The following is a 24601-nucleotide window of genomic DNA, read 5'->3' as shown; positions in this document are numbered from 1 at the left end:
TTTTGTCAGTTACTTTGAGAGTTGCATGGATTATAAATTTTATGATCCTACTACCAGGTCATTCTTTCAGACCAGTAATGCTTGATTATTTGATGATGTTGAATTTTCTTTCTTCTTGCTTTTTTTTTGTTGGGGGGGGGGGGATAAGGTTAAAGATGTTGTCCTCGAAGATAAATTAGTTTCCCTTCTTGCAGTTGTTTTTTCTGATAATGATCGGACAACAAATTCCGAATAGTGAGACAACATTGAGGTTTTTCCTATCCAACCTCAAGAGGTTACTCCAGAAAACCAAATTCAACAACCTCAACTACAAGTGCCATTAAGAAGACATTGGAATGATGGATGATGACCCAATCAACTTCTGTCAAGCCATGCATAGCTCTAACTCTCAAAATTGGATTGATTTTATGAATGAAGAGATGAAGTCTTGGCAAACAATGACATTTGGGATCTAGTATCATTGCCTGAAGGTGTGAAACCCATTGGTTATAAATGGATATTTAAGACCAAAAGGGATTCAAAGGGCAATGTGAAAAGATATAAGGCTTGTCTTGTTGCAAAATGATTCACTGAAAAGGAAGGCATTGATTATAAAGAGACTTTCTCTCCGGTTTTTTTGAAAGACTCTTTTAGGACTATAATGGCACTTGTGGCTCATTTTAACCTTGAGCTTCATCAGATGGATGTAAAGACAGTGTTTCTCAATGGTGACATTGATGAGACAATCTATATGGTGCAACCTAAACTTTATCTCGGGAGACCCAAATAAGATGATTTCCAAATTAATGAAATACATCTACGGACTATATATATATATATATATATAAGTTCCATCGAGTAATCATCTCGTTTGTATTTAAGATGAATGCGGTTGACAAGTGCATATACCATAAGTTTAGTGGGAGCAAGTAAATTTTCCTGGTCTTGTATGTCAATGATCTATTGCTTGCATGTGACGATATAGGCTTATTGCATGAAAACAAGAGATTTCTATCAAAGAAATTCGAGATGAAAGATCTTGGGGACGCTTATTTTGTATTAGGGATTCAGATACATTGAGATTGCTCTCGAGGTATTCTTGGATTGTCGCAAAAGAGCTATATCGAAAAGATTCTCAAAAGATTTAGCATGAATGGACTGCAAGCCAAGAGACACCCCTATTGCCAAAGGAGATAAGTTTAGTCTCAGTTAGTGCCCTAAGAATGAGTTATTACGGAATGAGATGCAGAAGATTCTTTATGCATCTGCAGTAGGGAGTCTAATGTATGTGCAAACGTGTACGCGTCCGGATATTTCGTACATAGTTGGAATGTTAGGGAGGTACTTAAGTAATCCCGGTATGGATCATTGGAAAGTAGCCAAACGGGTTATGCGGTACCTCCAGAGAACAAAGCACTTTATGCTTACTTATAGGAAATCAAATTAGCTGGAGATCATTGGGTATTTTGATTTTGCGGGATGCCAAGACCGTTAGAGATCCATGTCTGGCTATGTTTATCTGTTGGCTAGAGGAGCCATCTCCTGGAAGAGTGTCAAACAAATGATTACAACCACTTCGACTATGAAGGCAGAATTCATAGCTTGCTATGAGGCATCCAACCATGGCGAAATTTCATGATATGGCTGAGAATTGTGGAAAGTATCGAAAGACCGTTGAAGTTATTTTGTGAGAATAATTCAACGGTCTTATATTCCAACAACAACATGAGCTCGTCGTAGTCTAAGTATATAGACATCAAGTTCCTGGTTGTTAAAGAAAGGATTCATAGTGGTCAGTTGTTTATTGAGCATATCAATACGACCTCCATGATTGTGGATCCGCTTACTAAAGGTTTACCACCCTCTGCCTTTCAAGAGCATGTTGCTCATATGGGTGTTGTGTCACTTGAGGATACTGCGGTTTAGTGGGAGATTATACTTTTGTGCTGTGTTTGTTGTACTAGTACATTGTGGACATTTCCTACAGTTTATACATGATATAGTTTGTGATTCATTTCCTTATGAAGTAAGTTTTTCTGATCTCGTTAAGGAATACATTTGGACCAGTTGAAAATAGGTATATTCAGATCATATTGCATGTAATTTCCATGCTGCGCACCCATACTTGATCATTTTTGTTAAATATATAGATACTTGTGATCATTGATGGGTTTAGTCACGATATGAGTGGCGAAGATTGCTTTGGTCCTGTGTTGATATGTTCGATGGACTAGATTGTTTGAGATGTTTGGTGTGGATAACAATTATGAGCTCATAAAGTAAATTTGTGATACATAACCTTTTGGTGATATATATGTTGGCCCAAGTAGGAGATTGATGAATTTCATTCAATAATATGGTCCAATATATATATCTATATATTAAGTAGTTATGTATTCTATGCTATCCTATTCATTGGCCCGATGATGTGATTGATGAAGTTTTAAATTATGGGGCTATGGACATTTTAGTAGAGTGTGGTATTTAATGTGCAGATACTGTGAGTATTTTCTGATTTCATGGTAGGCAGAATTGGATATTACAGTAACCTCGAAAGTTTAAACGCAATTGAGGGGGTTATGGTCCCCGGGTTGCATGTTACACATGATAAATGTGTTAAGTCTCAAATCCCATCTTTTCGAGACTTAAGACACATCTTCTTTCTTCATTTCCCCTTAATGGAAAATTATCTCTCTTAAATATAATTGCTTTAGACAAAGCCTGAGAGGAAGGGAAGAAGGAAAGGGGTGATGAACGTGTAGACCTAGAAGCCCGATAACCCGAACGTCGATTTCAATTGCTAAACGATGGAATCAAGTACGCATTTAAATAAGTTCTCGACGCAATGACATTGATATGTAATATTTTCGAACTTTCAGGATCAAACCACTTATAGGCTTATAATTAATCTTAAGGAACAAAATATAGATAATCGCGGCATGTGGTTTTGAATAAGTGAATGCATGGGTTGAACCACAATCATTGATTGGTTGGCCTTGCATTCGTCCAGAGCAGGCTCGGGAGCCATCTTATCCCACTTATCGTAGAGAATACAAAACACAATTGCCAGTACTAAAGTGGTTAACTCCTTGATCGACCGTTGGGCGATTTAACACATTCCCTCGATCATTTGATTCTAGACCGCAGCCAGTCCTATGAACCTCAGGAACCATGATGCTACGCTCTAATGCAGTGAGACTAGTTGGTATTTTGTAGAATCAAACTTGGAATTGCTCCCCAGCACACCTGGCATCTGAGGGCTGGCCCTTGACCGTGTTGATAGGCTTTTCTACCAAAGGCCTCGCCCAAAATGGATTTATACGGAGCATGAGTTCCCACGAGGCTTTCACATGGCGCACTTAGCACTCTTCTCTGGTGAGGGTGCGCAGTGCTCGATCGAACTAATTACTTTAGTTTTGGTTAAAATAATTTTACTTGCCTGATTTTATATTCTTATTCTCAAAAGGTATAAATTTACTTTTACTTTCATGTAAATAAGAATTTCATTGTCGGGAGAAAAGTATTTTAGTAGGGATAATTATGAATATAATATATGCTATTCACATGTAACTTAAATATTATGAAGAGGGAATTCTATTATGATAAATAAATTTCTTTTTTAAGGTAAAATTAAATAAAATAATGATATATACTAATTTTGACATGAATAATAATCATGCATAACACACGGGTGAAATGGCTAATAAACTATTTAATGAAGAAACGATACAATATAGACGAGATTTTTCTGATCAGATTATCACCTCACATTCTATTTGAAGCTTTGAGACCGGACACTTTTGCAACAATGGAATTGGTGGAAATGAATGAGTGCATAAAAATAAAGGTTACGACAATTAAGAGAGAAAATGCGATTTTTTTGGTTGATATTGAATAAATGATAGAAATATAATTAAAATATAAGATGTCTATGACTTATCTTAATCTTTTGTGTTTACAAATCTATTATTCTGAACACTGGTAAATGCATACTCATCTTTTTTATCTTTTCTGTTTAAATTTATTGAAATAGTAGAATGGACATGATTTTTCATCTCATTGAATTATTTGCTGATTCCATGCAGCAAGTTAAAAGAATAATCTCATCCAAAAAATGGTCATTTAAAACAAGGTAAAATAATGGAGTGGCATGATGATAAGTTCAATCAATTCCATTCCATTTTTCATTTTTTTTTTGCCAAATATAACCTAATCTCTAATCCTTTGTTTGAAACATTTGCAAACAAGAGGAGATCTCCTGGACCTGGGAAGACCAGAGGTTATGATTTTGGAACCCAGCATTTACATACAACTATTTGAGTGTGAGTTATTAACAATTGTTATTAGATCTAGATCCCATATTTATTTCCAGATATTTCATTATTGTAACTGAAATATTAATCCATCTAAAGACAAAATCATGATTAATATGTTTTTTTTTGCTAAATATGATTAATATGTGTTGGTTTAGATGATCTAACACTTATTCCCTATAAATAAGGAGAAATACTTACATGAGTGACGCATAGATTTGAAATCTATGTAAACTATCCTTTTCGGAAAAAAATAAAAAAGAAAATAGTTTTCAAATCAGAAATAAAATTTAACATTTACCATTTTTAGATGTGTTACATATATAGATTTCAAATTATTGTGATTCGAGTTTTGTGAATGGAGAAAATTCATGATTGGAGAGCTTGTACCTAAACTAGTCACTCATCAAACTTTTCAGATATCGAGCAGTGCACGTAAAAAAAAGAAACAGAATCATGTACCATAGCCGTCACAATTGCAGAAATAGATCATATGTAAATGCGAAAGGAAAGGCAAAACGAAGAAATATTCTTAGGAGATGATATGATATTCTATTTCTTTGTTATTACAAGAGGGTTGATGATCATAAAGACATGGAGTACCTCCCTCTTATATCCGCAGTTCGATCTGTCTTACAATTATCACAAAACATAAGATTTACTTTTTATTCCCCTTTATTCCGATAAGTACAGAGTGTAAATAGGATATACTCACGATCGCTTTCTAATTCTCTGCATTAATTATTAGATGAGGTCTTCATAGATCTCTTCATTTATTTCTTCATGTTATTCGTCATTTTTCCTGCAAAACAAAATCAAAAGGGAATAAATGAGATCCATTAGTTCACACAGTCCAAAGTGGTCGACATAGGGAAAAATACATATTGATTATTATATATGTATCACACCGTTCATATATATATATAAAGGCAAACTAACAAAAGAACAGAAATATGTTGCAAGCATATATGCTATACGATGCTGAGATCTGTTATTTGAACAAAGTTGCTGCCTTCATGCGTTTTGTTATATATATAGATGTGACAATTATGTAAACCTGACACTGAGTGAGACCAAATTAGGTAGGCAGCCATTGTGACTAAATTATATACGTAAGCCTTACTCGGTTCTTGAGCATGCATGGGCGCAAAATTTGTATAGCATGGTGAGGTCAAGTAATCTTGCATGAAAATAGTCATAGACACTCTGGCTGCTCACCGAGCTGTGTGAGAGCATGGAGGCTATATCCTCCCTCCTCGCCGAGGCGGAGGCGGCCTCACGGGTGGTCTACTGCCTCGTGGTGGAGGTGGTGGTGGAGACCGCCCTCGTGGTGGAGGTGGTGGTGGAGACCGCACTGGGGGTGGCGGTGGAGGAGATGGCGGGGGTGGGGACCAAACTGGGGGTGGCGGCGGGGCGGAGACTCAACTGGGGGAGGCGGTGGTGGAGACATCACTGGGGGAGGAGGCGGTCGGGGAGACGGCGGGGGTGGAGACGTAACTGGGGGAGGCGGTGGTGGAGGAGAAGGCGGGGGTGGAGATGTCACTGGGGGAGGAGGCTTAACTGGGGGTGGTGGCGGGGGTGGAGACTTAACTGGGGGAGGCGGTGGTGGAGGAGAAGGCGAGGGTGGAGACGTCACTGGGGGAGGAGGCTTAACTGGGGGTGGTGGCGGGGGTGGAGACTTAACTGGGGGAGGCGGTGGTGGAGGAGAGGCGGGGGTGGAGAGTCACTAGGTGGAGGAGGCGGTGGGGGAGACGGCGGGGGTGGAGATAGCATAGGTGGAGGGTGGGTGGGGAGACGGTGGGGGTGAGACTGACACCGGTGGGGGGGTGGACTGTACAAACGAGGGTGGTGTCGGATCTCGGGGTGGTGGAGGAGGCGGTGATCCTGGGGAAAGGAAAGGGTAACTTAGGGAGAGGAAAGAAAGGGAATCCTTCCGTGTTAGCTGCAGCAGTTTGGGACGGCTGGATAAGGAAGAACGTTGCCACCACAAGCACAGTGGCCATTATACTGGCCATGGAAGACCCCATCTTTTTGCTTCCTTAATTAGGTTGTTTCCCTTTGCCTTGATGCATTTCTCATTCGGTTCCTGCCCTCTTTACATAGATTTTTGGCTTGATTGTACTGTGGTAAAAAGTCGTCGTAAAATGGGTTTAAAGTTGTACTCTAATGATGTTGAAAATGGGGATTCTTAACTATAAGCGGCAATTCGTACTATAATACCTAACTATGATGGCATGCTCATTATAATGGTCATGAAAATTCAACATATAACAGTATTTTTTTGGGTAGGAGACCAAATTAACTGGTTCGTTTCATGTTTTCGTTTCCTACCGGATGTTAGTTGCAAAATTTAATTGTATTGATGCTGCAAAACTTGCCTGAGGAGTGAAACTCCGTATGTGAGAAGGGAGTATCTCGTGTAGCTATACTCACCTCGACTGAGAATTAACTTATCTCCGTAAGTGCAAAACATAGGATTGTAATCGAAAAACTTGAAGAACATACTTCATATACTCTTTCTTTACTCAGTCGTCACCCCAGTTCGGTCATATAATATATTGCTTCAGTTCAGATTAAATTATAATTAAAGCTTTCCCAGCTTAATGAGCACATATAACACGTGAAAAATCACATTAAGAAAATTTTTGGCTAAAAAACATGAATGTTTCTTTTCCTTATGCGATCAAAAGCCATGCTGCTTAACACCACAACAACAGTTTAGGATCAAAGTCTCGAGTTGAATTCTCACACTGCCACATCATCAAAAATATAAAACGGAGCTCTATCGCTTTGCCACGTCTTATCCTTCAATGTTTACAAACTCCCTCGTCCTTTTCAGCATTCTATTTTAACTAGAGTATTATTCCGCGCGATCCCGAGGACCTGGAAATCTTTTTTTTTTTTTTTTATCGTGATAGTTTGCGTAATAAACAATATATATATAATATAACTAAAATTAATGATAAAACTATTTATATGTGACAATTAAGAACTCTCGATTGATACTAAATGATTTAAATTTTTCGAAAGAATGTACTAATTAATATTTCATATAATATGAAAGCTAATATTTCTCCGCGTTAATCTTAAATTGAATTCTCAATGTTTCTAATTAGATCATGATCACAATATAAGAGGCCCTGAGTGGTCTACTATTTTACTTGATGAAGGGGTTCAATATTCATTAAAAGCATTTTGTAATCGGTATAACCTTGCATGTCACAGAAAAAAATAAGGTTATTTCTCATGCTATGGTCTTATTATGGGGGAAAAAATAGAGAAAAGATAAGGACATTTCCAAAATTCAATGTTAAATAAAAGAGACTACTCAAATAAGCATTCGAGCCAAATCTTCTTCATGTAAAACCTGCTTGATTTAGATCGAGAAAATCGTACGGTTTTATGAAACCATGTGCTATGGCTCGAATCCGTCTATTTCCGATAGGAGCAGTTGACAATCGAATCCAATTTTTTCCATTATTTTCGTATCCGTAATAGTGCGAAACGAAGTCCCGTCTCTAACTTGTTCAAGAATAGTGGAATAGTGGCGTTGAGTTTCTCGACCCTTTGTCTTAGGATTAGTCACTTCTATTTCTTGATGGGAGCAGATAATTGAAATATTTATTTCCATCACTTTGATATTTATGTGCACTCTTACATCTTGCTTGGATAGAGAGTTATGGGGGTTTATGGAGGGATTAAAACAATCCATGTTTTGCAATTAAAAGATATAGGGTTATGATGGGTTATGATGGGATTACTTAATCCTCCATAACCCACCAAAGATCCATATTTTCATTCTATTAATTTTGGGTGTTATGAAGGAATAAGTCCTTAAAAGTCATTTTTAGCCCTAATTTTTTCACAAAATTTCAATAATGCCCTCTCTAATTATATTACCTTTGCTCGCTCATATATATGAGCCGAGATGTATATATACATTTATAGATATTATAGTTTGCGTAATAAACAATATATATATATATATATATAACTAAAATTAATGATAAAACTATTTATATGTAACAATTAAGAACTCTCGATTGATACTAAATGATTTAAATTTTTCGAAAGAATGTACTAATTAATATTTCATATGATATGAAAGCTACTATTTCTCCGCGTTAATCTTAAATTGAATTCTCAATGTTTCTAATTAGACCATGATCACAATATAAGAGGCCCTGAGTGGTCTACTAATTTTACTTGATGAAGGGGTTCAATATTCATTAAAAGCATTTTGTAATCGGTGTAACCTTGCATGTCACAGAAAAAATAAGGGTATTTCTCATTCTATGGTCTTATTATGGGGGAAAAAAAGAGAAAAGATAAGGACATTTCCAAAATTCAATGTTAAATAAAAGAGACTACTCAAATTAGCATTTGAGCCAAATCTTCTTCATGTAAAACCTGCTTGATTTAGATCGGGAAAATCGTACGGTTTTATGAAACCATGTGCTATTGCTCGAATCCATCTATTTCCGATAGGAGTAGTTGACAATCGAATCCAATTTTTTCCATTATTTTCGTATCCGTAATAGTGCGAAACGAAGGCCCGTCTCCAACTTGTTCAAGAATAGTGGAATAGTGGCGTTGAGTTTCTCGACCCTTTGTCTTAGGATTAGTCACTTCTATTTCTTGATGGGAGCAGATAATTGAAATATTTATTTCCATCACTTTGAGTTTTCTCTTAATTTTTTTTTCTTCTAAGTGACAGAATTTAGGCCTTAATTTCTGAAATTTGAATTTACAACTATTAAAACATTCGAAAGGCCTCATTTAAATATTTTAACAAATATTTTACAAAAAATAAACGTTTTATTTTGAAAGAGAAGAAGTACGAAACATTTTGGCCTCATTTAGTATTGTATCCCAAAAACAAAGTAACAGAGTAAATGAAACCCCACTGATGCAGGAACTGAATCTAAAATATTCTAATTTCCAAATCAAAATATGTGCCACTACACTATACTCTCATTCTCAATTTGTAGTCAATCACACAATAACGCAACCCTATGATCAAAGCACGAGCGGCCTCCCGGTTCTCATCTCAGCCTTTACTTTAAGTTTGTGAACTCATTCTGATTTTAATGAGTTTGGCATTCATCAGATTGCTTGATTTTCATCTTGCCTGTTTTTATTACAAAGACTGCTTTTTAAATATTAGTCCTACTTAGGTAGCATGTATATATACACACACACACACACAGATAATCGGTATCAAACTGGCTAAACTTCCAAATCTTGGAAAATTTTAGCACTTTTAGCACCAGAGTACAAGGCCCTTCAGGACCTTGAATCACATAGGGATCAAGCAACAATCATTGTAGAGTTTTACTTGTTGGTCAAAGATCAAAGATCTCCTTTCAAAGGTTCTGCTCGTCTTAATAGGTTCTTCTCCACTTTTCCACTCAAAACAAGTGCTGAAACCATGGATCGCTCCCCAATTCAAGTCGTGTACATGGTTAACCCATATCGAGGAAGATTTCATCCAAATCTAGCTCAAAGCAGATAAAAACAGAGAAAACAGACAATAAAGAGGGTAATCCAGACCGGAACAGAACAACACAAACAAGAACTTACGGAGAATGCCTAAAATGCAATCTAGACAGCTCCAAATGATGTGCACTCTTACATCTTGCTTGGATTGAGAGTTATGGGGGTTTATGGAGGGATGAAAACAATCCATGTTTTGCAATTAAAAGATAGAGGGTTATGATGGGATTACTTAATCCTTCATAACCCACCAAAGATCCATATTCTACCAATTTGGGGTGTTATGAAGGAATAAGTTGTCAAAAGTCATTTTTAGCGCTCATCTTTTCACAAAATTTCAATAATGCCCTCTCTAATTATATTACCTTTGCTCGCCCATATATATGCACCGAGATGTATATATACATATATAGATATTATAAATCATTTTCTTTTATATATACACACCTCTGTTATATATATGTATATATCGTTTAACTCTATTATATTTTTTGGGCAAATTACAAAAAAAAACCCAAATTTTGTAAAAAGTCTCAGTTTTGTCATAAATTTTGTTTTGTAACAAAAAAAACCATAAGTTTTCTAAAATGTCTCAAAAATGACCTCCGTTATAACTTCCGTCAATTTTTGCCTACGTGTGACCTACGTGGACTGTTAAAGGGACCCGCCATCAATGGCAAAAATTGACGGAAGTTATAACGGAGGTCATTTTTGAGACATTTTAAAAAACTTATGGTTTTTTCTGTTACAAAACAAAATTTAGGACAAAATTGAGACATTTTACAAAACTTGGGTTTTTTTTGTAATTTACCCTATTTTTTTCTATATCTATTATTTGTCCACCTCTATCTACTTTGGTTCTCATACATATATATATTCAGTACACATTTACCCCATACGGACAAACACATGTACATATATATACCTAGTAAATATTATAAAATCTAATGTTTATCTTTGTTCATGCATTATTTGTATAATGGTAAAATAATATGCTTATATTATTCCACCACATCCTTTCTTAATGCTATCCAAACATGAATTATGAAGGATTAAGAGAATCTCCTCATAAACCACCCCATCCCACCCGTCCATAACCCACCTCACCCCATCCCTCCATCCCTCCATAACCCATCCCATCCAATTATCCAAAAAAAATGTAAAAGCTAAGTAACTATGGTATTGTTGCGGCCTAAATGGAATGTAAATTAAATACAAATGCATATTTAATGCGAGAATCGAACTATGCAGACAAAGTATCCTAATGTAATTCGATATTTTGATTATGAAGGGTAACTTATAAAAAGACATCTTAAACCCTCCTTTATTCACAAAAGTACAATAAGGCTCATTATAAACCTATTACCTTTTACTTATCCGCTCAAAAAAAGAAAAAAAATATTTTGATTTTGAGACTATAGTATTTTTTTTCGTTGAAAAATCTAATATTCGAAAGTCCAATTGGGCCTTGACTAATCCAGTCAAACCGAGTCGGTCCATTAAGGGGTAAAACTCTCATAACGTGAATTTTTTCTATTCACAAAATTCGAACTCGAGACTTTACTTAATAGGAACAAGCATCGAACTATTTGAACCAATCAAGTTATATAGACCAATATATTTATACATATTACCTATAAATCCCGTTGTTAACGTGTAGATCCATACCCAACTTATGTCGTTTGCCTTGTAATTGGAAAAAATTTATGTTATTGGCCTTTTTTCGTAAACATACATGTGTATATATATATGTGTGTGTGCGGACCCATATCCGGCCACGACACATTGACATCAATGGCGTGCGTAAATGAGCACGCGAATGGATGGGAGTCATCGCCTTCCAATTTAAGGTTTGAGAACCTACGGTCGGAGAGATACCCAAGTCTAGGGTGCATGATACGATACCTCCTAGGTTGTTAAAGGTCATGGTCTGCGAAAACAGAAATCTAGGTTCCGGGGTCCTGTTGCGACCGAGTTTCCTTGATCGACCAAGGATTGGTACTCAACTTGTCAAGGGAGTTTGCTGGTTTTATCTGTCGAGCTATTTAAGGCTTCGCACATCTCACATGTAAATCGATGCCAAAAATACGAGAGACTTGAATTGAAGAGATGAATCTCATCATATAGGAGTGACCCAGATGCATGACAAGCCTACTCACTTTTTGTCTTTTTTTTTTTCTCTTTTTTTTGTGATTTTCTAATAATAAATCCTATCAATTGTTCGTGCAAATCTGTTAATAAATTCAATGATGCGTCTTTTTTGATTTGTCATGACTTGAAATCTATCATAAGGCAATTAAATATGCATCCTAAATTACATTATTCTTTTTATTTATTTTTTGGTTAAAAGTCGAATGAATTAACCTACAACTAACCAGTTTATTTGAAGAGGGTCACCTCATGTGATCAAATTCATCCGATCAACTCAATTCTCGCATCGCTCATGACCTCACACATGCTAGACCCAGGCAATTATTGATCAAAATACAATGAAATGAAAATTCAATCTCTCACTTAGCTCTTAATTATAAAATTTGTGACATAAAATGTTTTTATCGATGATAAATCGTTTGAGTCCAATTTTAATTTTAAAAGGGGGACGGAGGCTTAGACAAGCCTAATGGGCCTTAATTGGTCTGGCAGACCCAACTAGGCCCAACGGGCTAAACCAACCCACATTGGGTGTCGGGCCACCACAGCGGGCCTGACCCGCCCGAGTGCCCTACTTGAGTCCCAAGGATCCGGCTGGGTCGGTGGTGGCTAGATAACCATTTCCCTGACTCTAGTCCTACTCAAATCTTCGAGTTTTGACCTTATTCTCATGTTAAGTCACAATATCACGTCTCTTAAATGGTTTAGGCCCAATCCCGTGATAAATTAAATCCCGATTTTAAGACCGACCTTACGTGATTAATCCGGTTCATGTGAGGTTCAAATTAAAAATGGCATTCAACACTTCCACTTGGGCATACAAGATCACAACATCATTTTGTTTGCTGATTTTAAGCTTGAGTGGATCGATTAAACTGATTTAATGTGCTTAGCCAATCTTGTCCTTTAAGGCTGAATATACATGGATTCCATTTCGTGTTGATTCGTTCTTATTTCACAAAATCCATTTTAAGCCCAATCCTTTTTAAAGTCAAATTCGTGCTCGAGTTGGTTTACATCATGCATCCCGATTTTGAAGTTGGTATGGCGATGACTGGAATGAAGCCGAGAACATGATGGTATGGCCGAGATTAGGCTATGCTTGGGTGGGAATAGTATGTATGGAAGGGAATGAATGTGGAATGATTGGAAGGTGTTTTAATGGAACTTTGGGAGCAAAATGGCATGTGTGTATGTGAAATAATTGGAAGGTGTTTTAATGGAACTTTGGGAGCAAAATGGCAGCATCATAGCAGTAACCGATCTGTCCAGCATTACTCGAAAGCGATTTTGACTAGACTATAAGTGCAAATGCATTCAAACTGCTGCTAAAGCTAAGCTAACCCGATGATGCATCCCGAGGAACTGAGGGTTCGTTGATTGGATTCCAGTAGACTTACAGTCTTCAAACAAAGTCAATCCCAGTGCTGGTCCCTCAGTTCACCTAGCTTCAATTGCGTAACCTTACCAAAATTTGTATGTCGCTAACCATATGGGAAATCGTGTGCACCAAAAGGCGCCGTTGGAAAAAAGCTTAATTGGGAGCTGTAAGCACCCCATTTTGGTCCACCAGCTCCAGGACAGGACATTAGTAAGGCTCCCGACTAGGACTTCAGAACTCTAACAAAAATGGCGAGGGCAAAGTATAGAATTTTACGGCACACATAGTTGATCCCGAAGATTAAGACACGAATTATCAACATTCAAACCAAAGGCAATGAAAAAAGAGGAACTCACATTTCTGTATCATTTTCTTCGATGAGAATGACTATCTTCGTGGATCCTAGAGCCAAGTTCGGTATTTTTAGATCAAGGTTTGGTGAGTCGGAGACATTTCAACACAAAAATCACATCGAGAGCCCATTCGAGCAAAGAGATAAAAAATTGTGGGAGCAGGGGTGCCCAAACAGTGAATACAGCAGCTCGAGCATATGATTCGATGCATCATATCACAATCAATCTTGAATCTAAAAGGAAGAATCTCATATGCTTGACCTAGGAAATCAAGTTAGGTTCGATTTGACGGGTCACTCATCCCAAGATTCAATACGGAGAGAGAGTTATGAATTTTTGAGCACACCATGCGCGAAACAATTAAACCGGGACAGATTCTGCCAGTCGAGAGAGAAAACCCATATAAAATTCAATTCTTCGTATTTTCAAGCATGGTTGGCGTCTTCAGATTCCCAATTCATTGAAGATTCAGAAAATCAAGAAAAACAGGATGCGTTTTGATGCGACAGAAGACCTGTCAAGTCGGTACCTGGAGAAAAATAGGTTCTAACAACCCTATTTCGAAGGAAACAACCTCAGGAGCTAAACTCACGGCCTTGACAATGAAATTTCGATATTTTAGGCGAATTCCATCGTTTAGAGCTTCAAATAGGCAATTTTATGTTAATTAGGGTGCTTTTTACAATTTTAGGAAAGTTTATTTCTTTTTATGCAATTTAGTTTTTTTAACCCTATTTAAGCTTTGTGTAAGCCCTAGGGCTGAAGGAGTTGTTTTTGGATTATCAATAAAAATTGGAGCTTTCGTGCTCTTTGTCGAATTCTCGGGTTTGTTCGAGTTGGATGCCAATTTCCTAGGAATTCGAAGAATCAATAGGGATTGAAGGTCGTAGTTCCGGTATTCTGCAGAATCAACGGGTCTGCGACAGGTTACTTGCGTGTACGTTGCGTCAGTTGGTATCAAAGCCTACGGTTTGATCTTGATCGACCATGCCGCCTAGAAGGAGGGATCGTGTGGAATATGTTCATGACCGTGAAAATCTGCAACATCTGGAGCAGAGGTTGGATCAGATGGATCAGAGGGATCAGAGGATGGATCGTATGTTGGGACAGCTAACACAGCAGATGGCTGCACTTATGGAGAATTAGAATCGAAGAGACCCTAATCCGAATTCTGACCTTGATCGAGAGGAAATCGAGTATGATTCTAATACTGAAGGGAACGCGACTTTGTTTTCCGAAGAGGATCCGTCTGATGACGCATTTTTCGTGGCGGGAGGCGATGGAGAGCCCGATTTCGACGAGGATGATGAGGGAGATGACAAGGGTTATGACGAGAACTGGAAATTAGATGAATTTGAGGGGAATGATGTGGGTCTTTTTGCTTCTGCGGAGTATGATGAGGATGAGAAGGAGGCTAATGCGGTCTGGGAGGCCATCGACAAGAGAATGGACTTGCGAAGAAAAGATAAGAGGGAGGCAAAGCTGGAGCAGGAAATTGAGAAGTACCATGCCCCGAATCAACAAATGAGGACGAGGATGTCAGATGTCTCTATAGAACCAATCACTGCAGCAGAGTATTTTGAGTCGGGATTTTTTCCAATCATCCGTTCTGAAGCATGGGCTGACATCAGTTTTCGGTCAAGTATGGAAGATGTGTATGTTTGTGTGGATAATTTTATCTCTGGACTCCTAGAGCGATTTCGAAGGGGAATTCTCTCCACCCAGGGGAGAATGATGCGGCAGAAGACCTGGCAAGTCGGTACTTGGAGAAAAATAGGTTGTGATGACCCTATTTCTATGGAAATGGCCTCAGGAGCAAAACTCACGGCTTAGCCGTGAAATTTCGATATTTTAGGCGAATTACATCGTTTATGGCCTCAAATATGCAATTTTATGTTAATTAGGGTGCTTTTTACAATTTTAGGAAAGTTTATTTCTTTTTATGCAATTTAGTTTTTTTTTAAACCCTATTTAAGCTTTGTGTAAGCCGTAGGGCTGGAGGAGTTGTTTTTGGATTATCAATAAAAATTGGAGCTTTCGTGCTCTTTGCCCAATTATCGGATTTGTTCGAGTTGGATGCTAATTTTCTAGGAATTCGAAGAATCAATAGTGATTGAAGGTCGTAGTTCCGGTATTCTGCGGAATCAACGGGTCTGCGATAGGTTATTCGCGTGTACGCAGCGTCACGTTTTAGGCTAGATTAGTACATAATTAAAGGTTTCCTCACAGATCAGGACCAAATTTCCCGGTATTGGCCAGCTATTGAAGAAAAATTGTTTCGAGTACTTCCCAAGGTCGAACGATCTTCAAATTTTACGAGGATGTGCCTAACTCATGTAGGGATCAAGAAAAAATATCGGATAGGCTGGAAAGTTCATGAGCAGCTCAGGATAATTTCGGATGCTCAGGTCATACCCATGAACTGTTGGTCACAGCTCTGTTCCCTCTGTTTTAGCTGAACAAATTGAGTACAAGCAACCCTTTCCTCTCTTCCTCTTCTCTCACACACCATCTTTGCTCCTCTTCTGCAACTCCCCAGCAACCACCTCCTCAGGTTCTCCTTTTTCTTCACAGCAAAAAAAGGCAGATAGGGGGACAGGGAGGAGAGGGGACCAGTTTTCCTCTCTTTTCCACGAGGACGAGACCTCCATCAGCAGCTTGTCATCATCACCACCTTCTGCTACTTCATCTCCAAAAGGAAACCATCACTTCTCTGCTTCTTTCGGTTCCCACGCAAAGAAAAACAGACAGCAGCAAGAGGAGCCTCTCTCTTCTTCTTTTTTGGGCCGACTTGTCCATGCAACTAGGATGGCCCAAGCTCTCAAAAAAAAAAAAAACACCGTCAATAGCCTCAGGACTTCCTCTCGTTCCTGGGCCGTGGCTCTCTTTTTTCCATGGCTCATTGCCAATCAGCATATGTCCATGCACCTCCTCCATCTCTTCTACTATTCGGCTGCTGCTCTTGGTCCACCAGAGCTGCCAACATTAAGTTATCCGAGCTAAGTCCTCGTTTCCTTTTCACATTCGTTCCTTTCAGCTGCATTTGCTCGCCTTTGACTTTTCCGTTTGTGCTTTCCTTTTCTTTCAATTCGCAGATCTTGTCCTCCTTCACGAAAGACACAGAGGAAACTTAGAGTTTCCTCAACTCTCGGCTCTGCGACCATTATCAACATGAAAAATCACACTGGCTCCCGCTGGTCAGTGAAGCCCCATTGACTGACCCTGAGCCCACCTCCTCGCCTGTGATTCTCCCTTTTGCAACTAGAGGCCGCCCCTTCCTCTCCAAAAGCGACTATGGTGGTCTCGATGTCCACCGCAAGCAGTATCTACCGTTCCTCCGTAAGTCTCAGCTCAACGTAGATATGGTGAGGTCTTTTCGGTCTCGAAGTTTGATTGTTCATGCCCGGTTCTAGTTGAGTGATGAGTATAGGTTGATTTTGAGACGTTTTATCGGAAGTCTGTTGTTCGCGGTTGTAAGCATGGATAGGGTTGAGCTGGCCATTGATTCTTCTACCCATTCGTGTTGATATTACTTGATTTCCACTGTTTGAGTTGGTGTTCAAGCAATGAGCTGAATTATTGCACGATTTTTCAATGGATTTGGGGCATATTCAAAGCATTTTGGTAAGTTGTGGTCGAATTTGAATAAACAGTTAAACTGAACTAATGTTGAGTTGGTTTTGCCTAGATGTGTGAATAGTGAATGACTTGGGACGACCATTTGATAGTTGAACTTCAAGATCGACTTATCATGCTTGTTTTGTCGATTATCCCTTGCCTCAACTATATGACTTAGGCTAGAATTGGGTATAGAGGCATTTAGAGGTCCATGTCTCGTCGTTATGAATCCCTGGCAATCGATTCATAATATTTATTTTTGCTTGTTGGCCTCTAGAGATTAAAGGCCTTAGAGACTCGTTTTAACAACCTTCGAGTCATTGGATGAGTTGTTGTTGTGCTTAGATGTCTCGAGATCAATTCTCTTAACGCTTCATGCTAATCCCAGGTGTTATGGAGTTAAGTTATTGGGATGTTAAGGTCATAATCAGATTCGAATTGTGGTCTTGGAGCTCATTTCATTAATTTTACTCTCGAACCCGTTCATGACTCGAATATTTGCCTTTGCCCTGATTCCCCAGTGTTTGTTTTTTTATTTGTATATCCCCTCGAGCCTTGGAGTGGAGAGACGAAAATCGAAGAGACGAGAAGACAATAGGCCGATGTCGGTGGGGCTCGAAGTGAAGGCCGCCTCGGTCCGCAGTAGTCAAGGATCTTCCAAGCTAATATATTCTAGGAATCTCTAGGATAAGGTACGATTTCTCGATTTAAGTGGCATTTCTAGGGCTCCCCATTGATGTGATTGCGTGATAATTCTGGGAATGAGTGGTAATGTGAGTCTTACGAACCGTGATGATGAGCGGGACCTTTTCAAACTCGATTTCACAAAGTTTTCAATCTGTTTCAGTTCAGTCCTTGCAGTTTTTCCACTGTTTCCAGTTCAGCCCCAAACTTTAAGATCTGTTTCAACATAGTCCTGGGCCATTTTCAGCATCTTCAGTTCAGCCACTGAACTTTCCAGAAAATTCAGATCAGTCTAGGGAACTTTTCACTGATGTTCAGCTCAGTCCCTGACTTTCTTAATGAATCCAGATTGGTCCCTGGCCGAATTTGACATTTTCAAAGCAATCCCTGACTTTTTGAGCTGTTCCAAATCAGTCCTCAGAGCTTTAGCCGAATTTTCAAATTGGTCCCAGATCTTTTTAAATTATTCAATTCAGTCCTTGGATAATTTCTTTAAAAAAATCAAATAACAAAATAATAAGAGCTTCCAACCCGTCTCATTTGAGTCCCCGACCGACAGTATGTATGTTCTTTTAATACGTTTTTGTCAGGCTCATTATGCGTATGTGGCGTCGCTATGTGTGTTCATGTTATTTTTCGCTTCCATGAGTCAACGCCATTTTATCGATTCCATTAAAATATTGTGCTTCTGCAATCTTGCGTGTTTACATGCGTTTCTCGTGATCATGGCGGCGTCGACTTCGTAGAATACGTGTTATGATCGTGGTTGATATATGATTGCATGCAATCGTATTTTTCGTTTGACATTGATAGGATGATAAATCGTAAGTCAAACGCGTCAGTTTTAAATAGTGTGCATGTATTTGTGTATCGACGACTGCCTCGGACCCACGAGGGTCCAAGAGCGCATTGGCCATCATTGACTGGGCATTATTTGCCTTCCAGGAACTACCTTGGTCTTCGTGTCACAAATTGCTTCACAAACCCATAGTACCCAAGTGTAAGATAGTAATCACTAAAAGAATTTCACATACGGGGCAAGGGACGTATAATTCAGCTAAATAAATCACTCGGCTCTAAGCAAAGTGCATGAATTGATAAATTTCCGGTAATCGCGTTGATAGAACGGGTTCTTCTGTCAGAAAATGCATAATTCGACTAATTGTGCACTCGGCCTAATCAAACACGGGCAAATAGGTAGAAAGGGATGGCTTTGAATTTTCAGGTGAAAACACACGCTCTTGGCCTAATTTGTATTAAACCGCATTGTCACCATACAGAACAATCTAAAACAGACCCACACATCTTTAGTCGAATTAGCACCGTACACAAACATGTTCTTTCGTCCGTTTAGGCTAGGACATTGTTTGCTAAGTAATCTCGGTTCATAATTGGATTAATCACGTAAACTTGGCTTAATACACCACTTGTTTGCATTTGTCTGCTTTTGTTTGCTTTTGTCAGTTTTCATCTGTTTGCATCTACTTTCGTATGTTTTCGTCTATTGCTCATTGTTTAATCGCGGTTCGGGCTCGAACCCGTAGAATACGTCATGCACGAGGTCCAATGCCATTAAACCCTCAATCACGGGGTCCAATGCCCCACACGCATTGAGTGCGCGCAACCCGAGTGTGGAATTGGGTCTTGCTTCGACTTACTACCTTGCTCCTAGTAGTGTCTATTTGGAAGACGACTCGGATCGGGTAGGTAAGTCGTGGCCGTACATGACCCGAGAGCTCGACCGACCCTATGGCTATCACGGGAGTCAAACGACTCTTCTGCTATCCGTCGGTTCGGTTGGACCCGACCCCCGGCTCTCTGAGCCTGCATTGCCTTAACCTTAGTTTCGATCATTCAAAATCACGCGGTGAGCACGAGTGGAATATTTGGCCTAATGCAAATTGACCGCGTCCATGTATTGTATTGCGTATGTATTTTGTATTTATTTGAGAGCACATTGTAAAGACATCTTTTGTATTTCATTTAGTCGTTGTAAGGACCCCGGTTGGTGAGCAGATGGTCTGAGTGTTTCATCGAAGTTACGTTGTCAAAACGAGTGAGGAGTGTGCAACCTAATTCACGCGGTAAATGAAATGAAACGGCAAACCCTAGACAAATAGAGTACCGAAAGGGCGTACGGGATATATGCCCGCACGTAATAGAACTCTCGGATCTAGAACTTTCGGTTCCTCAAGACCAATGCCTTAGCAACTAGGTGTACCCTGTACCACCAGGCCCAGGTAATTTGCCGGCCCTCGACCTTCGGGTCGTACAATGGCAAGTGGCAACTCGTTCTCACGCATGTCCGTCACGCTTCCCCACAGGAAGGTGGACACTCCCAAGCCGTGCGATAGTGTACACATGCGGGTCTCGACGAGAGCAAATTCGGGTCCGTACAGGAACATTATGGTGTTTATGGTTTACTGATTGGAGTTTCGCTCGTTGAACTATTCCAATTTAACGTCATTGCTCAACTCAGATTTTTTTGCTCAAGCTTTGTACCTCTTTCTCATCTTTGAATTTATATATCTCATAATTCGTGATGATCCAGATGTGCTGCATGAAATCAAACCGAAGCCTACAATGTAAACAATAAGGCTAGAGAGTTTCAAGTTTCGTGTTGACTTGACTCCGATAGGATGACGAAAATTTCCCTAGAGTTCCTTTGGCCAGACTCCCTCCCAGCTAATCACTACTTCAAATTATATCCTTGCTTTTTACCGAACCTTGGCCAAGACGGTCCAGGTGATTACAATATATATATATATATATACACACATACTAGATATAACCTTTACTAGGGGCAAAATTTATTTTCAGCGCCTACTGAAAAAAAAAACTTTTTGGAACCATGGTATCCAAAACCTAATTAGGCTCCGACTAATCCAGTAGAGGCAGGTCGGTCACTAAGAGGTAAAGCTCTCACAGCGTGGATTTTCTGCATTCGTAAAGACTCGAACTCGAGACCTTGCTTAAGCGGAATAAGCGCCGGACCGCTTGAACCAACCCACGCTGGTAGGGGCAAAATTTATTAAATAAATATTTTGTCATTAGTTCTTCTAAGAAGGCCCAGGCTTCCTTTTTTCACTCTTTACATATACAAGTTACAACCGTGACAGTGACTCTATCTAGGGAAAATATAATAAATTTGATTTCTTTTTCTTGTAATTAGTTAGATATATATATATATATATATATATAATAACAAATTCTCGAGTTAAATTCTCATATCGCCACATTATCAAAAATATAAAAGGGAGCTCTATCCCGTTGCTATGTCATTGTTTACATATAAGGAAGCATTTTTATTTTTTTATTAAAGAAATATGTGCAACTTCTATATCGCTAGCTATACATATAGAGTGATATAATTAAATATATGATAGGATAGAAAATTCAATATATAGTGGATGTTATAGATGCCGTGGAAATTCAATAGGAGATTAAGTATATATAATGAAATATATAGTGGAAGTTGAATAGGAAATTCAATATATATATTGGATATTGAAATCATCTTCGAAGAAGATGCACATGAAAGGTACATTCTCCAAATATGTTCGAAAATTATGTAGTTTAAAACACTGCTTGGCATCCATATTATCGCATGCATCCATATTATCGCATATAATAAATAATAGTAGAATATATATTAGTATAAATATAGATTCTATATTTATTTACATATATATATATATCCCGTTTCAGAATATGTAATATATATATAGTTTCTATATATATATAATAGAATATGTAATATATATATATATATAGTTTCTATATATATATAATAGAATATCTATGTATAATGGTAGTAGAATATTTTGATGGATGGATTGGAAATTTTCATATTTATTTATTAGGGAAATAATTTCTATGACCTTTCCTAACTTTATATATATATATAGGTGTATATTGTTTGCATATTTATGCAGCACGAACGCCATATCCTATATTAATTTGGTCGTTTCACAAGGATTGATCAAGTTTTCCCTTTAATTCCATCAAATTTATTCATATGGTCGTTCCATCGAATTAGGATTTAATTGTTTTTCTATGCTATTGCGATCATCTTTAACTGCCATGAGTTGACATTGCTGATTATCAAACATTTAAATAGTTGCTTTGCTCCTGTTGTGTTGTTGATTTGAAAAATTTTATTCTTTGGAAGAATTGCGATCACTTGTTGTGATTTTAAAAATATTAAAAATCTTTCCCGCTCAACATGCGGCTTTTCACTTAGTTAAATTCCTTATATAAATTAAGGTGGTGTTTGGTAACGGAGTAGATGATGATTCTACTTAATACCAAGGGATGAAAACAAAAGTAGTTGGAAGAATTTATTATTAAAAAATTGGTTGTAATAATGGTAAAGAAAAAATATACGAGAGAATTTATTATTAAATTGAAGAAGATTAAAAAAATAATGATTAGTTATTAAATTGAGAGAAAAATAATGAATAGTTGAGAGAATATAATATTAAAAAATTAATTGTAATAATGGTTAAGAAAAAGTATGTGAGAGAATTTATTATTAAATTGAAGAAATCAGAAAAAATAATGATTATGTTGTTGAATTGAGAAAAAGTAAAGTTAAATGCAATATGATTTACTCCATAAGCAAAAAAAAACCGTATGATTGAGGGGCGAGTGTGCCTGCGGCCACCACCGCCCAGGGCCGTTGGCAGCCTCCATCGCTCACATTGTATGCTGACAACCCTACGCCTCTGTCCCCTGCAAATCAATTCCTCTTCTTCCCCAAGCATCTTACATTGAATAGATCAACATTGAACAGACAAAGAATCATTATGATAATTTCATTCCCTTCACTTCCTCATGGGTTCGACCAGTGAGATGTTCTTCTCGAGCTGTATGTTGGGTCTGTTATTACTATTGTCTGTTTGGCTCTATGGGAACCTGTCTGGATAAAGATAATGATGGCGGCTCATATGGCATCCTCCATGGCAACACCATCGAGATTCTTCGGATGAGGAAGGAAGCCGTAAAGAGATCTCGACTTCTAAGGGGGTGGGGGCCGGGATGGGGCGTGATGGCCGCCAACGACAGCTCCAACCCCCCAGTCTCTGCTAGTTTTTTTTTTTTTTTTTAATTCGTCTTTCTTAAGTTCAGAATTTAAATTTAATTTCTAAAATTTAGAAAAATATTTCAAAAATAGTGAGAAAAACCCCATTCAAATACTTTAACAAACGCTACGGCCATATTAATATAAAATTAAATTTTTGGCCTGAAAGAGAAAATGTAGTAAAGGTTCTGGCCTCATTTAGTACGTATCCCATGTTTTTCCTTTTTTTTACTAGGCTCATGCATTGCCTTTTTTACGGAAACTAGTTGATGACCCACGCGTCAAGCGGACACAATTGAATTTGCAACTAATCTAAACAAATTTACACGTTATGCGTAAATAAAATTTATTCAAAACCAAATGAATTATGCCAAGGACATCAATAAATTACAAAAAATCGTTCATATCGACTAAGAAAAATGATATCTCTCCAAATCAATTGGACGATACTTCGATAGGAGTGTAATTATCTTGAAATTATTAATTGTCTCATGGATCGGAGGACATCAAAGGTTATGATTTTGGAAGCCAGCATTTACATACAACTATTTGAGCGTGAGTTTTTAACAATTGTTATTCGATCTAGATCCCATATTTATTTCCAGATATTTCATTATTGTAACAGAAATATTAATCCATCTAAACACAAAATCATGATTAATATGTGTTGGTTTAGATGATTCAACACTTATTCCCTATTAATAATGAGAAATACTTACATGAGTGATTCATAGATTTGAAATCTTTGTAACTATTTTTTTCGGGAAAAAATAAAAGCAAACAGTTTTCAAATCTAAAATAAAATTTGAACTTTCTACCATTTTTAGGTTTGTTACATATATAGATTTCAAATCTATATTATTCGAGTTTTGTGAATGGAGAAAATTCATGATTGGACAGCTTGTACCTAAATTAGTCACTGGTCAAACTTGTCAAATATTGGGCAGTGCACATAAAAAAAATACACGTAACTATGTACCACAGCCGTCACAATTGCAGAAATAGCTCATATGTAGATGCAAAAGGAAAGGCAAAACTAAGAAATATTCTTAAGAGATGATAAGATGTTCTATTTCTTCGTTATTAGAGACATGGAGTACCTCCCTCTTATATCCGCAGTCCGATCTGTCTTACAATTATCACAAAACATGAGATTTACTTTTTATTCCCCTTTATTGCGATAAGTACAGAGAGTAAATAGGATACACTCGCGATCGCTTTCTAATTCACCGCATTAATTATTAGATGAGGTCTTCAAAGATCTCCTCATTTATTTCTTCATATTATTCGTCACCTTTCCTGCAAAACAAAATCAAAAGCGAATAAATGAGATCCATTAGTTCACACAGTCCAAAGTGGTCGACATAGGGAAATATACATATTGATTATTATATATGTATCACACCGTTCACATATATATATATATATATCAAGGCAAACTAACAAAAGAACAGAAATATGTTGCAAGCATATATGCTATACGATGCGGAGATCTGTTATTTGAACAATTACTCTCCCTCACACACACAAAATTCACAAATAA

General features: G+C 37.8%; 1 long non-coding RNA gene across 1 annotated transcript; it reads right to left on the bottom strand.

Annotated features, from left to right (window-relative positions):
* Positions 1 to 4832: 4832 nt before the first annotated feature.
* LOC116190145 lies at positions 4833 to 5697 on the bottom strand. Its single transcript, XR_004152603.1, has 2 exons — positions 5511 to 5697; positions 4833 to 5094 (listed from the first exon to the last, which is right to left on the bottom strand). It is a non-coding gene; the product is annotated as an uncharacterized LOC116190145 (long non-coding RNA).
* Positions 5698 to 24601: the final 18904 nt, after the last annotated feature.

This window comes from Punica granatum, unplaced genomic scaffold (genome assembly GCF_007655135.1).
Source record: "Punica granatum isolate Tunisia-2019 unplaced genomic scaffold, ASM765513v2 Contig00327, whole genome shotgun sequence".
Lineage (NCBI taxonomy): Eukaryota > Viridiplantae > Streptophyta > Magnoliopsida > Myrtales > Lythraceae > Punica > Punica granatum.
This window is presented reverse-complemented; position numbering and strand designations above follow the sequence as displayed.